We start from the raw sequence: 19,668 nt of genomic DNA on the forward strand, positions 1-19,668 counted from the left end.
ACATTTTCTGGGTGAGCTGCAGGCTAGATAACTGGGTGGATGGATGGAAAACTGCGCAATTTTTTTAGAGAGACAGTGACGGACACTGGGTTTCTGTCTGGCCTGTCTATGCAATTTCTTTAGTCAGTTGAGCGGGCATGCTTGGCAAATTTTGATCAAGTTCTTAGGAGAGTGAGTCTCAGGGTCACTGCCCGATCAAACTCTATGGTTGACCAATAGGAGGCTTGGTTGATGTGCTTGCGGGCAGCACATATTGAAATGGCTCGTTGGACACTTCTGCATTGTTCAGGGTGACAATCGGTCCGGTCGATTCTAGGGTGGAAGTCTAGCTATTGGAGGGTGATCCGATCATCATAACTTCAGAAAAATAACTAGGTGTGTGAGCGAGTGAACTTGTGCATGCATGACCTTGCGAACACACACTCAACATGACTCGAAACCAAGACACCTCAAACCATCAAGACAACATATGCTCGATCTAACTGACCGACGATGTGAGCGACAAGCGTGACACTTGTGATAGATCATTGAACAACCACGAAAACACTTACGCAATACTGCATACAACTTGATGTGTAAGTGTGACGTATGTTTAAATAATGAATACAACTTGTGCACACGAAGTGGGACCTTGTGTGGCTAGAACATCACTGCAAGCATGACATTGTAACCAACATGCAAAAATATTTTCGTTGAGAGGTCAAGCGAGGAGGGTGCAAAGACTCACTACGAGCTCACGGGATGCGCCTAAGTGCTCGCAAACATCAAGGAAAAAACCCAAGGAAGATTCTTGAATTGGATGCAGACCAAAATTTTGGAGGGTGTTGCAGCCGCTACAACATCTTCTTAGCCTTAATAACCTCTTTCTGACATTGTCAACATGAATTTTGTCTGCATATCGAGAGTTTTTTGCATGATACAACAACTCTTGTATGCATGACCAATTTTGTATCATCATTGTGTTGAGTCTTGCCCACTCTTTGGATTGCAAACATAGTGGTTTAACCCAAATCATAGGGGGAAGTGTGCTCAATATCGAGGGATTAATTCCATTATGAAGGTGGTTCATCAGTAAATTAGCAAGCGCTTAACAAGTACCAAGTGGCTTTTTGTTCTAACTACAAGCACCCATTGATTCCACAACTATGGTGGTTCATCAACCAGTTAGCAAGCACTTAGCAAGTGCTAAGTGGTTTGTTAGTCTAAGTACAAGCACCTATTGATTTATTTGATTGTTCGAAAAGCACTAAGTGGTTTAACAAATAAATCAATCACTTAGTGGTGTAATAGAAAAAATCCAAGCATTGAGTGGTTTAAAAAACAAGGAAATCACTCAGTGGTCATGGAGTCTTATAGTCAAGATACTAATTATGACTTTCTCCCTGCATGTCGGAGATTACACTACTCTTTAATTGTTGACATAACCTTCAACATCCCTTGTTTACAACCATGGCATAGCATGTGTGTCATAATTTTAAGATAATAAAATCATAATTCATTCTGGGCCTTCTCTTGTCCAATTAATTCCTCACACAACCAGGAATACTATCTGGATAACTTCATTATGTTATCCCAACAAGCCATTCAATATGCATCACATAAATTTGAACAATCATTCTTCCCCAAGAATGATTGTTACACAACATTTTGTCACTATCCCTGTACTCCCCATCTACGATCCTAGAGGACCTATATAGTGTACCTGACATGCTTTCCTATCATGAAGAAACTCCCATTGTGTCCCTCTTCATGGGCAGAACAATTCCCTTTTGCATCATTTCCCAAAAATCTTATGTTTATCCCATTTTACAAGATCGGCGCTAATGACCCGTTGTTTCATAACACCCATGTCCTCCTCACGCCGATATGCAGGGATTACAACTATCCCTAGCATTGATCAGATCGATTGAGCCCTTTCTCAGTCACGCCAATCCTCTTTTGGAATGTTTTTTAAATATGCAGCCGAAGCTTCCAACTCTAGAAGCTTCGTAACGGAAGTCTGGTAAATGGTTAGGGCAGATGGAATCAAGGAGGTCAGTTTGGGCTCCTTTCCCCTATTAGGATGGACTAATCCAAGAGATAAGGCCTTCCCCCATGAGAAGAGGAACAATCTCCCCTCCATCCAAGCTATATAAGCCTTTGTTCTTCCCAAGCACAAGTTAGTCGTAATTAAGTTCTGGTTGAAGTTTTGATTTTTGAGTAATCAGCAAGTTACCCATAGTTTGTAGCTCTCTAGTTTGTGTTTAAGGGAGAATTGTGAGTTTGGTTTGGTGTGAAGACTAAAGGGAAGAGCCTTAAGACTACCTTTGTTGGGGCTATCTATGAGATGCTAGCAGAAGTGTATGGGAACCCGATATGTCGGAGGAGAACGACAACGTCAAGACATCAGTTGTAATCTCTTCTTGAACTATTATAGATGCAACTATCGATTGATTTCCTACATGAAATGTCATCTCACATTTTTATGGCTTAATGTTTCTTGACTTATTAAGTAGGTTAAATGCAATTTGTATGTTATCACATTTTTTGTTTGTTGTTGTTTACTTGTTTCAGGTGTTCAAAGGAAGGAAACGAAAGATAACTGGAGCAAGGAAGTAAGATCATCACCAAGAGGAATAGCGTACTAATAGGTATGCCCTCTTATTTGATTCTATCTTAAGGAGATCTTCCATAGATTGTTTGCTTGTGGCTAGACCCTCTCTCTTGGGCTAGAGGAATTGTTTGTGTCCGCACTTAGAATTTACCTGCACCACAAATTGGCGACTTCATTGGGGAGCCAATCCTTCTATTTGATTGATTGTCATTTTATGGTTTTGTGTGAACTTTTCTAGTATCACCTTTTCCCTTTAGTGTTCTCTGCTTTGCCTGATTTACTACTGTGAGCTTGAAATTTACAGTGGCAAGTCTGGTCTTAACCTTGGAAAAATTTTATTTGTTTTCGTTGAATCCTTGGTCAGCGCATTTATTTTTCTAACAATCACACTGATCAACATGAGTTTCTCAAAAACAGTCACGCTGACCCCCTTTTGGTGTGTGTTGTTAGTTAGGCAGTCATGCTGATTCCTGTAGGTGAAGATTAGGGTTTACCCTAGATCATAACCAGTGCGTCTTGCCCTTCTGATTTCTATCTCTCAGCTTGTTTTGACTGTGTTCTCCCTGGATGGAAAGCTCATTAGCTGGGTTTGTGTGCTTGTTTGGTTTATCCCACCCTCTGATGTGTTAAGCATAGCCCTATGTGAATTTCCTTTTTTTATTTTTTCTTTGAATCCCTCAATCAACGTTACTTGTAGCCTAGCCAGTTGCATCAATCAGCCCAACAACCCTAGTTGTAGTCTGGCCAGTCGTGGCAGTCGTGCCGATCGACGCTAGTTGTCAGTTAGGCAGTAGTGTCCGTCTTTGAGTTAAGAAAAAATCAAAATTTCTCCCATTCCAATGCTAGTGTGTCTTGTCCCTCAAAATCTCTTCTTCTGCCCAGAAGTGACTAGAATGCTTTGTTTGCTGGTTTTTTATTAATTTATTGATTTGAATTTTCATTGCTTGATTTTTTGAGTTTTTGGATGGTTTCTATGACCCTAGGGCATCTATATCAATTACCGTTCATTTGTTTGTTTACTCATTATGTCAAGTTTCTGATTTGTTGCTTCATTTTGTCCATCTTTCAGTTGCAACATCTCCATTGCTTCATTTTCAATCAAATGACTGAAAGAGTCTCGTTTGTTCTCTTATTTTGAGTGTCTCTTTTCTCGTTTCGAGCATAAATTACATTGCTTGGTTTGACGATTGAAGCATTTATGTGTTTGGTTTGTTCGATTCAGGGAAGAAGTTTCATTTATCATGCTTTGGATTTGATCAATGCTTGTTTTTTCGAAATTGTGAAAATTTTCATTAAAGTGCTTTATGTGAAAGATTCATTTTGCATTTTATGAAAGAAGAACATCATTCTAGTTTACTTAAGTGAAAATATTGCATTAGTAGCATTATTGAGAAGCTAGAATTTCATCATCATAGGCATGGAAATGAAATGGAACTTATTTTGTTGTTAAGGGAAGATTAAGTTCATTTAGGAGATAGATTAGTGAAAGATTTCATTCATTGATTAATGAATTGATTTTTTGTTCCCTATCTCTCAATTAGTGTTAACTTTCATTCGAAGACAAATATCTCTTTTCTCATATAGCTGCATGTAGGATTTTTTTTAGATGACAGCGGTGGGGCCTTGTAATTGAAACCTAATTCAATATCAACCGTTAAAATTTATTGAATTAACCTAAGGAAGCATTGAAACTTAATGCTCGCATTTAGTTCTGGCGTCTTTAAACCTAATGTTCACATTTTGTTCTGGCGTCTTTAAACCTAGCAATTGTCATTCGCTTCGGCATTAGACAGCGCTAGTACAAACTTGTGCTCCACGTACCATCGTGTATATAAAGGGAGACCCCACTAGGTTTGCAATCCTCTATACATAGGAAGCCGAGTCTACCGCCTTGTAAACGTGATACACCGAACACAACATTCGGAGAGATAGCCTACTCATACTTTTCGGTTTCCCGGGAGGTATTCTACAGTTCAGGGTTACATGGTAATCCCTTTTGCCTAGAGTACCCTAAGTAGTCATTTTTGATCTTTACTAACTCTTTAAATTTGAAAATATCATTGAGCACTTTTCCTTTCGAGCTCATTAATTCTGAAAGCAACTAGAGTCACCTTACATCCTTTTCTTGACTCTTAAAACATGAAAAGGCAAAGTTTTGTTTCAATGTTCTAAAATTAACTTCCCACGAAATATTTCTAGTTAAAGTTATATTCCTTAGTCATTCTTTAAGGTCAATTCCAATGGAAACATTTATAGAGTCTACCAGTCAAGGATTCCCCTCAGATGGGAATCCTGGTCCTTTTCCTTCTTTTTGAAACGCTAGTTCTCCTTATATGGCGACGTTGTCTCTTCCTAGGTTAACCATTGGTCTACCTGTCTGGTCATTTTCGACCTTGACGGTCCTGAGTGTAATGACTCCTGTCCAAATGTCTCCTTCATTGGAATCATGTCACGATGATTCTAAGGTTGACCCCTCGCCTTCTTCCCACATTTCTTAACCCTCCTCTTCTACTTCGCCTCATGAAAGTTTCAAATCTAGTAACCAGGAGGCTAAGAAGAAGAAGAAGAAGACGAAGAAGAAGAAGTCAGATAAGCGAGAGGCTAATCGTGCAGCTATTGCTCCAAATACACCTCCTATAGACAAACTTTCTGATCCTCCATGGAAGGTAAAATTCCCTTGCAGGATATGTAATGGTGACCATCTCCTTTGAGACTTTCCTGGCATTCCCAAAGTCTTAGAGGTATGGTCTCAAAATCTGGATCGACCATCCCCATTGACCTCTAGATATCATGTCGATGCTACACCCTCGGTTAGTGTTGGTAAGAAGAAAGGGAAGATTAGATTCCCTTGTAGGTTATGTGAAGGAGAGAATCTTCTTCACCTTTTTCCTCTTATGGATAAAGCTTCCAAAGTTTTGGAAAACCTTACAGCTCCTCAACCTTAACTTCTTATTGGTTATCAGAGGCTTTCTTCTCACCCTCTCCTAGTTGGTAAAGAGATTGATGTGGATTCATCTGTTGTGCATCCTACTCTTCCTAAGCATGACTCTCTTGTGTCTATTCCCGACCAACCATTTTTCGAAAAGAGTGTCAACCTGGCTCCGCCTTCAATTTTTCACTCTGTTCCCGAAGAGAGTGGTGATCATATTGCTCATGTTCTTCTCATCTCCTCAAATTCTCATGAATCGAAGAGTGATCCTCCCATCCCAGTTGTTTAGGAGAGTCCTTCTCCTATTCCTGCAGAGCATGGGGGAAATCATATGATGCCCCCACCAAGTAGTTATGTCGTTTCTTTTTATTGGAGTAAATTGACTGTTTTCCACCTTCCATCCTATGTGCCTTTCCAAATCATAGTACAAGCCTATAATATGGTAGTACATGGCACTATATTAGATGAAGGCACGTCTGTTAGCATCATGTCTTCTACTACTTGGCAAGCTTTGGGTTCCCCAAAGCTTGTGCTTGTCACCCAGAATCTGTTGGCTTTCAACGGAGGAACTAGTCAACCCTTAGAGATCCTTCTGAAGTTCCCTATTACTTTGGGAGGAAAGATCGTCTATATAGACGTGATGGTAGTCCAAGGTCCCTTAGATTTCAATCTTCTCCTTGGATGCGACTATGTTTATGTCATGGGAGCTCTTGTTTCTTCACTTTTCTGTGTGGTTTGTTTTCCACACAAAGGGAGAATTGTGACTATTGATCAATTGTCGTTCATTGGTCACCAGGTGCCTCCTTTGCAACCATCATCCCCTATCGGCTCTTGTTTTCAAGCAATAACTTCCCCACCACAAGTCAATTATGTGGCTACCCGTTTGTTAGGCCCCTATACTACTAGTGTAACCCCTTATTGTTATTAGTATAACCCACTTATTATATTGATGTACCCATGTAGTGCCCATATTGTTACTATTGTGCCCCATAGAAGGCCACTATTGTTATTATTGTGCCTTTATATTATTATTGTTAGGTCGGCTAGATTATATTGTGACTCCTTAGACTCCTATATATAGAAAGGAGGTTTTGTCATTTGAATCATCCAAGAATTGTTCATTTATGTAATGTAAAGGAGGTTGCCCCCTCGAAGAGGCTGAATTCTAAGGCATTGATCTATCTTTTCTATCTTTTCTTGAGCTGGTTTCTTAACATTTGGTATCAGAGCTTTGGATTCTAGGGTTTCGCTGCTGCAAACAGGTCATCGTGGAATTTTAGCTATAACTTTTTTTTTGTGTCGTTTCATAAGTCGAAAAAAAACCCATTTGAGAAGAAATTGCGCTCAACATTGGTTCCGAATTTCAGAGCTTTTCGCGCGATATTTGCGGAGATATGATCTGAGGAAGTTGGTCTTTTTGCAGACTCCTGAATTACATTCAAAACAGGTGACCTGGGAAAAATCGTCATAACTTTCTCTCTGAGCATCGGATTGAAATTTCGTAAGAAAGTACGGAAAGAGGACAGACTGTAATTTCTTGTATGCAATTTTCAGATCCAAAGGTCGAAACAGTGACACGTGGAACTTCATACAATTTCACTTTTCTGGAAAGGTCTATAATCAGGTCATCTTGGGAGATTGTGCATAACTCTTTCTTAGAGAATCCAATTAGGATCAGACTTGTGGCATTGGAAAGAGGACAGAGAGGGCTACTATATGTCACAATTTCAGAACTTAAAGATCTGAAAGTACAGAGTGATAGTCGTTTCAAGGTCGAGCTCTTAAAATCAAGAAAAAGCAAGATGAGGAAGTTTGATGGCAAGGATCCGGTAAATTGGATACTTCAGATGGAGCAATATTTTGATCTACATGGTATACAACTATTACAAAAGGTATGTATTGCATCTTCATATTTAGAACCAGATCAATTTTTATGGTACAAAGGGCTTTGTTCTCGTAAACAACTTGTTACGTGGTCAATTTTCACGGAGGAAATGATAGCACATTATGAGGATACAAAGAGCAACACCTTCTTTAGAGCAACACCACAACAATTGGAAAGAGTAAAAGGGCTTTGTGACATATTGGAAAGCAAAATTATGCAAACCAGGAAGCATACCCCTCACAACTATTAAGATGGAAGTGTTGTTTCTCCTAGCCTTCCACAACCTACAAGGGTTACACCACAAAAATTGGAAGAAAAAAGAGAAAAAGGGCTTTGTTACAATTGTGATAGCAAATGCACTAAAGGTCATAAGTGTGCTGAGAAGAAATTATTTTACATAGAATATGAAGAGGAGGAAGAAAATAATCAAGAAACATCAAAAGAAGAAGATATACTCCAGGACCCCACCCCAAAGAAAGAAGAAATGAATCAGACCATATCTTGTAAAGCATTGGCAATAATTACCAATCCTCAAACTCTCAAGATAGAAGGACATATCAAGAAGAAAAGGGTGCAAGAAGTGAAAGATCACATTGAGAAAGAAGAAATGAACCCAACCATATCTTGTAATTCATTGGTCGAAATTACCACTCCTCAAACTATCAAGATAGAAGGACATATCAAGAAGAAAAAGGTGAAAGAAGTGAAAGATAACATCAAGAAAGAAGAAATGAATCCAACCATATCTTGTAATTCATTGGTCAAAATTACCACTCCTCAAACTATCAAGATAGAAGGACATATCAAGAAGAAAAATGTTCAAGAATTGAAAGATCACATCGAGCATCAAGAAATGAATCCGACCATATCTTGTAAAGGATTGGAAGAAATTACCACTCCTCAAAATCTAGAGATAGAAGGATATATCAAGAAGAAAAAGGTTCAAGCAGAGAAAGATCACATCGAGCATCAACAACAAGTTCTCCAACTTTTAAAGGATAATGCCACTTCAATGCAAAATCAAACGAAACAACAGGTAGATCAACATCGTAGTGAAAAATGTTTTGATGTAGGTGATTGGGTATTTTTACTGCTACATCTCAAGCAAGCTATTTATGAGAAGGAAATGTTGGCAATACTACATGCGCTTAAAAAATGGCGACCTTACCGAATGGGAAGACTCTTCAAGGATGAGGATGTGGAAGCATTGTTTTGTGCTATTTCTATTATCCAACCAGATTGGATAAACGAAGCAAAGGAAGAATGGAAGAAGGACGAAGAAGTATGGCCACTTATTCAAAAGTTGCAAAAGAACCCAATTCAAACAATATTGCTAGAAATTGAAGAGGAAGGAAAAATCATATTAGAGCCTGGAGCAGTCACAGAAACAAGAACCCGACAGCTATGAAATCGATCAATTTTAGAGTATCTCATCAAGTGGAAGAACTTACCCGCTGAAGATTCCACATGGGAGGACAATAATTTTATACAGAAGCATCAAGAACTACTCAAGCGTTGAGGACAATGCTTTTTGAAGGAGAGGGGCATGTTAGGCCCCTATACTACTAGTGTAACCCCTTATTGTTATTAGTATAACCCACTTATTATATTGATGTACCCATGTAGTGCCCATATTGTTACTATTGTGCCCCATAGAAGGCCACTATTGTTATTATTGTGCCTTTATATTATTATTGTTAGGTCGGCTAGATTATATTGTGACTCCTTAGACTCCTATATATAGAAAGGAAGTTTTGTCATTTGAATCATCCAAGAATTGTTCATTTATGTAATGTAAAGGAGGTTGCCCCCTCGAAGAGGCTGAATTCTAAGGCGTTGATCTATCTTTTCTATCTTTTCTTGAGCTGGTTTCTTAACACCGTTCCATCTCCTCATCTGCTGATGATCACACAGATGGTATAGTACATTATGTACTGGGGGAATTGGAACTTGATCTGTCTATGGTACCAATTGACATGTATTCCTCCCAGAGTGTGGTTCTTCCATCTATTGAAGACCTCTTAGGAGCCATGTTCTCGTATGGTTTGTGAACAGATGTGATGAGGATAGTTCTTTGTCTGTGTCAACCTCGTTAAAAAATGAAATAGCATACGAGGATAGTTCCTGGTCTTGTGTCAACCTCGTTAAAAAATGAAACAAGGACTCATGAGGATGGTTCCTTCTCTTATGACAACCTTGTTAAAAAATGAAACAAGGGTCTCGAGGATAGTTCTTTTACTGTGTCAACCTCATTAAAAAATGAAGCACCTCCCTTTTCCAAATCGAGTCTTTGATTAAGATCTCGTAAAATCCCAGTTAATTCTTTCCTGGATCTCGAAAGTGAACCTTTATTCCATTCACCTAGTTGAATGAAATGAAGCTTGGGGGAGCATGTACCTCGAATTGAGTCATTATGTTGGGGCCATGCAAACTTATAGAAAGAATATTTTTTCGTTCCAAGCTTGTGTAAACATGAAACCGAATCCAAGTGGAGTTCTCCATGGTTAAAGCTTGTGTAAAAATGAACCCATGCTCAATTTACATCTCATGGTTGTCGTTTTAATCAGCTGATTTCTACTAGATGAGCCTTGGTTGTTTCATTCCACAGCCACCATCTCTTTGGTCAATCATATGCTTTCACTTGGTTGTTTTTACTTTCCTAAGGGACCACAGCGATGAGTGGTTTTATTAGCCAGCCTCTTGACCATTACATGTTTTGAGCGGTTCCACCATTGCCAGAACTAGTTGCTACCCTATATACCACTCATTCCTCAAGAAAGAGTCACCTTTAAGCTCTTTTCTGACTCGTAAAAGATGAAAATATTGCTGAGTATTTTTTCCCTTCTAGACTCGTTAAAGAAAATAAGAGCAGGGAGTCATCTTTGAGCTCTTTTCTGACTCTCAAAATATGAAAAGATTATCGAGCTCTTGTTGTTTTGAACTTGTTTACCTAGTATACGTTTACCCCTTTTTTGGGCTAGGATAAACTATTTACGAAAAAGTTACTCCTTGACTGAAATGGTCAAGAGATTCTCTCAAGTATTATTTTCTATCTTTTCGGGCTCGAAAGACACAAATGTATGAAAAGGGACCATGCGGAGTTTTCTTTTCCACGTCTTTTTTAAACTCTCTAAACATGAAAAAGATACCAAGTTATTCCTTTGTCGGGCTCTTTAAAACATTAAACGACATTGGATTCGTCACCATGACGAACGTGAGCTTATCCTTCCTAGGGCTCATTAAACTTACTAGGTCGGATTCATCCGAAGGATAAACTTATAGTGCAAGCATATGTTATCCCCTTCAAGCTTGCGATAAAAAATAATTGGGTTACCTGCCAAAAATGGTGGGGGAAAATTGGAAATTTTATTAGTTGCGTCAGCAACTCACCCTTGAACATGACACTTTATGTTTCGTGTTGGGTTGGGATATCCTCCTTTCATCATTGACCTTCCTGGGTTGGTTCATTCATTTTTTCCTTCCATTTGATCTCTGCCACATCATCATGACCACCGATCCTATGAATCCAAAAGCTGCCAAACTCCGGAATCATGTCGTCGATATGTTCAAGAGTCAATCCCTCTGCAGTTACACTTACTCCTGATTCTTTGTATCATCTGACATCATTTGCATCCCTTTGTCTAGTGTCGATGATGTGGGATACATCATGGCCCTCCTTCGACACAATCTCTTCCTATCAACTTCAGCTCATTATCCAAGAAGCTGGACGAGAGACTCCCTTCCAGTACCTTAGAGCTTGCATGCCCTAATGGAAAGTTCTTCACACTCGACGACAAGTTCACATCATTGGCTTTCGATCGGGTGATTTCATGGGTGTTCGACATAAGTTCCTTTATTCACATTCTGTGAACTGTGCTGTCAGTACCTTGAGATCCACTGTCATTATTGGTGTTTTCTCTCACGTTTGTTAACGATTCACATCGTTGACCGGTAATCAAGCGACTTCTTAGCATGTTTGACTTCAACATATTCATTCACATGTTAGGATTTGTACTTTGATCAGGTCATTTAGAGCATAAGACCCTGGGCTAAGATTACATAAGTCTGTGTTGAGAATGCAACAAGATGATGGAGCTTAGTGGAAAGGAGTTGCCTTCACTAAGTGGGCCCGCAGGAAAATTATGGCGCAAAGTCTATTTTTAGACTATGTCTATTTTTAGACATATGGATCATGGTCTATGAGTTGCAGAATGTTGTTTATGGATGATTGGTCATGTTGGGAAAAATAGATGGACTTCTATTTCTGGTTCATAGCAGGAGTGATCAAAGTCTATTTTTAGACTGCCAGGTTAAAAATAGAAAAGTCAAATATTGTTGTCTCATAATAATATTTAGACTATAAACATTATCTTATCCTCTTGGAGCACTTCAGTTTGAGCTAAAGATGTGTCACATGTAGCTATCAGAAGGAAATATGCTTTTCTTATGAGTCAGTTGAGCTATTGCATGCAGGACATCCATTAGAACTCATGCATGTGAGTTCTGTGGAGTTGGATGTGGTGTTTATGGAGTTGTGGTCAGTTTGACTTGGTTAAACTAGTTGTAATTAGTCTAACTGCAAATAGACTAGTGATGAGTTGTGCGAATTAACTGATTAAATTAATTCACTAATTATTAACTCATAATGCAACTGAAGAATACATCAGTTAACTTAGTGCATGTACAGTTCAGTGGAGACAGGTGTTAGAGGTTGAGATTGCTATCAGTTTTGACTATAGTTGTGCATGAGATCTTACACAATCAATGGATTGAGTATGCCCATGATAATTGCCTAGTGATATAGCCTTTGCTCACGTGATTTTCAGCGTGAGTGATTTTCACATGTTGTTGTGCAATAGAGGCAGGCAAAGCAGTGGAGGAGATTTGAACCTGTGACTTGTTCGGATCTGAGCTAGTTTTGTGTGTAACAGGTGGAGATAGTGCTGGATACTTGTGAGGAGTATTGTACTATGTATTGTTACATGTTCTCAATCATTAATATATAGATAGTGTGGGGTTTTCAGCTGTAAGCTTTCCCCGGGATACATACTATGTTAATGTGTGCATGCTATTGATGTTTCATTGTTTTTGATGCTGCTAAATTGATGATCAACGTAGAGGAGGTTATGTATTATGCATGTATTCCGCAATAGTGTATAATCGGGATAATCTCTGTGAATAAGTGTTTATTATTCAAAATTTCTACAGTCCGGGTTGCAAGGTGATGTGATAGGGTCATGTCAATATACATGTCTCTTTTAGATGGATGGTTGTGACCATACCATGATTTGTTATATGTGATCCTTCTCATTATTGGATGACTGCGACTATACCTTGGTTTTGTTATGATCCTTTCTTCTGGATGGTTGCGCCCATGTGTTGGATCCGTTTACATGATCATTCTCTGGATGGTTGTGTCCATACCACAATTCGTGTATTATTATTCATAGTTTTCAATGATGTATATGTATCTTTGCTTGCTTTCAGGTTTTCTGATGATAGACTCCAGTTCCCCACTTCCACTTGTAAAGTATTTCACTCCCTCACTCTAGCTCGACCTTCACGCTTTAGGGGGCATCTGTTACATAGCATTTTTTCACTGTCCCTATACTCCCCGTCTACGATCCTGGAGGACCTATACAGTGTACCCGGCGTGCTTTCCTATCATGAAGAAACTCCCATTGTGTCCCTCTTCATGATCAGAACAATTCCCTTTTGCATCATTTCCCAAAAATGTTATGTTTATCCCAGTTTACAAGACCGGCGCTAATGACCCATGTCCTCCTCACGCCAATATGTAGGGATTACAACTATCCCTAGCATCGATCAGATTGATTGAGCCCTTTCTTAGTCGCATCGATCTTCTTTTGGAAGGTTTTTTAAATATGGAGCCAAAGCTTCCAACTCTAGAAGCCTTGTAATGAAAGTCTGGTAAAAGGTTAGGCCGGATGGAGTCAAGGAGGTCAATTAGGGATCCTTTACCCTATTAGGATGGAACTAATCCAAGAGATAGGGCCTTCTCCCATGAGAAGAGGAACCATCTCCCCTCCATCCAAGCAATAAACCTCTCTTCTTCCCAAGCACAAGTTGGTCCTAATTAAGTTCTAGCTGAAGTTTTGATTTTGGAGTAATCAGCAAGTTACCCATAGTTTGTAGCTCTCTAGTTTATGTTTAAGGGAGAATTGTGAGTTTGGTTTGGTGTGAAGACTAAAGGGAAGAGCCTTGAGACTACCTTTGTTGGGGCTATCCATGAGATGCTAGCAGAAGTGTGTGGGAACTCGGATATGTCGGAGGAGAACGGCAACATCAAGACATCGGTTGTAATCTCTTCTTGAACTAATATAGATGCAACTATCGATTAATTTCCGACATGAAATGTCATCTCACATTTTTATGGCTTAATGTTTCTTGACTTATTAAGTAGGCTGAATGCAATTTGTATGTTATCAAGTTTGTTGTTTGTTGTTTTTTACTTGTTTCAAGTGTTTGAAGGAAGGAGACGAAAGATAGCTGGAGCAAGGAAGCAAGATCGTCACTAAGAAGAACAACGTGCTAAGAGGTAGGCCCTCTTATTGATTCTAGATTAAGGAGATCTTCCATAGATTGTTTGTTTGTGGCTAGACCCGCTCTCTCAAGCTAGATGAATTGTTTGTGTCTGCACTTAGAATTTACCTCCACCACAATGATCCCTGACAAGAACCTGTTAGTCACAATAGCTTTTCATACATTCAGTTAATCATCATCATATCATGATTATAACATATACACATAATCATATATGTCAAGTAAGATCAAGGTTAAGAGAACCACCTTGTTGTACCAATTTTATGGTTACAATATTACTGTACATTACTCATATGGACACTACACACATTAATATATGTCAAATAAAATCAGGGCTTAGAGAACTTCCTTTATAGGAATTCAACAACAATTTCCATTGCATTCAAATAAATTCTATTGTCCAATTCCATCCTTTTTACCTTTTTTCACCTTGTTGTCACATCCAGGAGATATGCTCCAACATACAATAGTGATGGTATTTTCCTAGATTAGCTACCCAACTCTAATCATTCTCACCTTTCACTACTCCTTGCTTATATTTAGGGCCTTACCCTTGTCACACAACTCTATTGGGTTCCCCTTTACCCTTTCCCTAGAGCTCTGTGGCTTCCTGCTACACCCAAGAAATGTTCCCAAGGCCCCAAAGAATGAAATAAGAAAGTAAATATCAAGACGAAATAAAGGAAACAATAAAATCCACGACATCAACATAAATCACATCCAAACGCTATCATGGTCATTCATTCATTCAACAATCAAAACAATTGAAAATATAAATAAAGACAAGAATCCAACATCAAGTCGCAAAACATATGAAACATTGAATGCTTCCATATCAACCCATTCCCATGAGTTCCAGTGTTTTTAACATGTCATGTGTAAAAGCTCAGCTCAAGCCCTCTCCAAAGTTTCATGAAGGCCTTTTAAAGTTGCAATGCCCCTCTGGTTTCTCCAAAGAGGGATCCTTCAATGCTTATCAGAGGTGCCCCCTCCTCCTCCTTTCTCTTCCAACGTTATAAACTACTTATCTAAGTGCTCGAGAGCTCTCACAAGCTACTTTTCTCTTGTTATACCGCTCTTTCCATGCACTACCATACATATTCCGTTATTAGTGCATTAATAACAATTTTGTGTGTGTGTGTGTGTGTGTGTGTGTGTGCACACCAACTTCCATGTTGCCATGCTATGTCCCGCATGTTACTCTGCAGTTGCTCACACCTTCAAAATCATCATCAGTCATATGTATCAAAACCCATGACATAAATAAGTACATTAATATATCTCAACATGTTTTTAAAATAATTCCAAATTTATACACATATACATATCAACTTATTTATAATCATGCCCGAAATGTAAATATGCATGCATACAGATACACCTTTTCTTGCTTTCATTCTCATCATTAAAGACCAACTATAACAACTCTGAGTTAAAAGTTCATGTAATAAATTCAATAAAGGTAAAATAAGACTAAGGTCACGGGACACTTATTCCAAGCTGAATGTTGGGAAGAACATCCTAGCAGGCATCACTTGTTGTTTATTATGGCTAAGGAAATTGGCAAAGGCTTTGGAAAGGAAAAGTGGAAATTATTGGCATTTATTTATGAAAATAAAGGAAAATAGGAGAAAAGGGAGCTAAAGGGTCACAAGTTTGCATGAGGAGGAAATTGAAGGAAAATAGAGGGAAAATGAAGAAAATAGAGGTATCAAAGCATCAATTTGGGGCCTTTTTTCCATTTGGATTTGGAGTTAGGTGAAGAGAGGAGAAGAGCACCAAGAGGAGAAAGCAAGCAAGAAATAAAAGGAAGGACGAGGAAAGCAAGGAAAGCCAAAATAAGGACAAGCAAGGAAGGATTGGATCAAGAAGCTTCAGTAGAAAGACTTGCAGGTACTAGGTTGCATGTGTGATTTCCTAGCTGAAGTGTGAATGCATGGTGCATGCATTTTTGTAGTTGGTTCATTTTTTTTCATTGGCATGAGTTTTTCCTGGTTTGACAGTGGTTTTAGCCTAACCTTTCCAATTTCTAGATAGCCATGGCATGATGGGATTCATTCTTGGTTGATATTTGGATTGCTAAAAGGTTTTGGATCTAGGAGGTGGTCTCGAGAAAATCCCAAGGGTTGGGGGTGGAGATGGTTTTCTCCGGGAAGCCCTCAAAAGGTGGGTGGAGACAAGAAAATTCCTCAAGGGATGGTAAAGGAATTCTGAGGCATCCAAGCTTGGTTTGTTTTGTGATCTCGAGACCGGTTTAGGTGAGATCATGGTAGCATGAGGGTGGAGGTGGTTTAACCTCTGGGTTCCCTTGGTTGTTTATGTCTTGTTTTATCCCATGAAATCTCACATTCATGCTTGGAATATGGCACGAGGGTGATTGGTTGATAGAAAGATTTGGTTCAGCCCAATCTATGTTCAGGTGGTACATGGAAGTCCCTAACTTGGTTGGATTATGCATCATTTCATGATATTTATTTCTCTATGGAAATCTACGAAGCATTTGTACTGTTTAATATGATGATTTGATGGCTATTATGTCATGGTTACTATGATGATTATTTGTTGGTTATAAGCATGGACTTGTTATATACTCTAGCGATGGCTTGTTCATGAATTGATATGTATTTGGTTGGTTGATGAATGCAAGAGATAACAAATTTTATTGCATCTATTAAGGGAGGGCATTAGACCTTCTTGGTGAATCTTAGATAAGTTTCAGGCCCCTAAGTTCAGGTATTCATTCATGACTATAGATTTCATGTTCACCATATGTTTGACAAAACGACTGTCATGGTTAGGCCTGGTTAGGTCAAGTTCTTGACTAAGTTTTGTATGAATGACTTTGTCTTGATGTTATATATCATTCTAGAAAGTATCATTAAGTTATGGGCAGTGGTTGCGAGTCAAGTCCTGAAAATGTGGCACTGATTCGGGGTCACATGTTCAAAACTTGTGATTTTGGATTGTAGTCGCTACCTTCCAGGCTTACGCATGTGACTAGAGGCCTTTAGTTGCATGTAGGCCTTGTCATGCATGTGATTTTGGGACTAGATCACTAAAAATGCAAGTTATCTTAGGGTTTGGGCACCTCGAGTGGTTTTTTAGCTGCTCAGTGTCTTGTAGCTCCTGAGGGAGGTCCGTAAAGTTTCAGTTTCTCGACTCCACTTCCTTAATGAAGTTAGGAGGTTGGTTCATGTCATAGTAGCCCTCGGCTCATGTTCACCCTGGCAGGCCAATTAATATGGGTAAATGTGGGAATGGTGATTACTTGGAATGGATGGGCTAGATGTATGTTGTTATGCATACATCTTCATGGTTTTGGTTATCATGCATGATGTCATTGTTTGCAATTAGCATTGTCATGCATGATGTCTATATATTGATATGATTATGTATATACATGCGTTATGCTAATTTGGATTGATTTTGAAGATGAGTTATCCTCCCTTGAATGTCAATGAGGTACGCTTTTGATTATGGTATCTATTTGGTTTATCTCACATGGCATGTTTGCAAGAAAAATAGGATTAGAGATGAAAAGAAAAATGGTGGACTACATTTCACATGACTCTCCCTAAAGATCATTTGAGTAGAAAGGAGATGATTATTCTCCTAATATAGCAGATACATTAAGGAATTTGAGGGAGAATATAACAAGTTGCAAGGAAGACAATGATAGGTTGGTTGAGGCTTAGGAAAGACTTGCAAGGGCTCAAGAAAATAAATTATAGGTCAATGAAGTGATCCTTCAAATTTTTTCAGACTTGTAGAGACAGGGACAACTAAGGATTAGTCAAGAATAGGAAGAGAATACTAAAGGGGCATATGGTAGTAGGTCTTGGTCAAGATACAGGTTGGATAGAGGAGACATAGCCATAGGTGGAAGATCATTAGATACACCTAACAAGAGGACTGGTATATATGGGTTTCATTCTAGTTCCTCATCCAGTAGATATTGTTAGGGTCCTATAATTATTATAGGGTCACTTGACGGTGATTATTATATTTCATATGTTATAAATAATATTCCATAGTGTAAATTATTTCCAAAAAAGGTCAAAACCTTAAGAAAAATAAAAAAATATGCTTGCAAGATGAAATGCAGCATTAGAGGATAATTAAGTATGTTTAGATTAAATTAATCACATCATTTAAATGTGATTAAATAAAACTGTAATAAAGTCCTTGGTACTATAGTTTGATTTTATCGTAAGGTTGAAAATGACAAAAAGGGATTTTGTCACATGGGATAAAATAGTTACAGCTTTCCCGCTCCTTGATCCTCTCACTCCATAGATCGATGGCTCACAATCCTTTTTAGCCCCCCTTCTCCATCCTAGCTTTACCACAAAAGGGGGGTTCAAAAAGGCAGTTTTACCCTACCAGTCCAACGCTACGTATCTTCCCCTCTAAGTTTTGCACCCCCCCCCCCCCCCAACGATACCGCCTACCACTTTGACCCCCGTCCGAAAATGTATTACCACCTTCCTGCTTACCACTCTCCGAAAATGCAGAATCTTGGTTAGTGCAATTGGTTGCAGGTACTAAGAAGAGAGTTAATCATTAGGTAAGAGCTTGTTCATTTGAGCTTAATGGTATTCCTACATCAACACATCTAAATGTGCTTCCATTCGGATCATATAGTATGCTTTTGGGTAAGGATTGGTTGTACCTCCACAGGACCAAAGTAGATTGTTATGACAAGGCTATTGAGTGCCTGGATGATAATGGGGAAAAGTGAAACTTGCAGGGAAAGAAGAATCCTACATCGGTGAGGATGGTTACAGCTATGTATGTTAAGCGTAGTTGCAAGAAATGGTGTGTATATTTTCAGTTCATATTTCTAGTGATAAGGGTAAGGATGTCGAGGATGCATAATTTCTCAAGAGGTACCTAGTCTTGCAGTAGTTTCATGATCTATTTCCAGCAAAGATTTTAGAGTTTCCTCTCCATAGGGAAGTGGATTTTTCTATTGATTTGGTACCAAGAGAAACACCAACATCAAAGGCACCTTATGGGATAAGCACTCTATATTTAGTGGAATTGAAGTTGTAGTTGAAGGAAATTCTCGACAAGGAATACATTAGACTGAGTGTATTGCCTTAGGGTGCACTGTTATTGTTTGTGAAGAAGAAGGATGGTACTCTCAGATTGTACATTGATTAAAGTCAACTGAAAAAGGTGGCGATCAAGAACAGGTATCCATTTCTATGGATCGATGACTTGTTTAATTAGTTGAAGGGAGCAACATTATTCTTGAAGATTGATTTGAGATCGGGATACCATCAAGTGCACATCAAAGAAGAGGATATCTACAAGCTGCTTTTCAGACCAGGTATGGGCATTAGAGTTTGTTATGGTTCCTTTCAGTTTGACTAATCCTACAACTACTTTCATGTGCTTGATGAACAGTGTGTTGCACCCTTACTTAGACAAGTTTGTGATAGTATTCATTGATGATATGTTCATATATTCTAAGAATGAGGAAGAGCATGCAGAACACCTAGAAACAATGTTAAAATTGTTGACAGAGAATTAGTTGTATGTCAAACTTAATAAATGCAACTTCTTTCAGACAGAGGTACATTACTTGGGACATGTTGTTTCCAAGGAAGGCATAGCAGTGGGTCCAGAAAATATCAGAGATATCATGGAAACGATAGCTCCTAGGAATGTGGATGATGTTAGATCATTCAT

Source organism: Pinus tabuliformis, chromosome 4_2 (genome assembly GCF_031772625.1).
Source record: "Pinus tabuliformis cultivar Carrire ecotype Pingquan chromosome 4_2, CPIR1, whole genome shotgun sequence".
Taxonomy (NCBI): Eukaryota; Viridiplantae; Streptophyta; class Pinopsida; order Pinales; family Pinaceae; genus Pinus; species Pinus tabuliformis.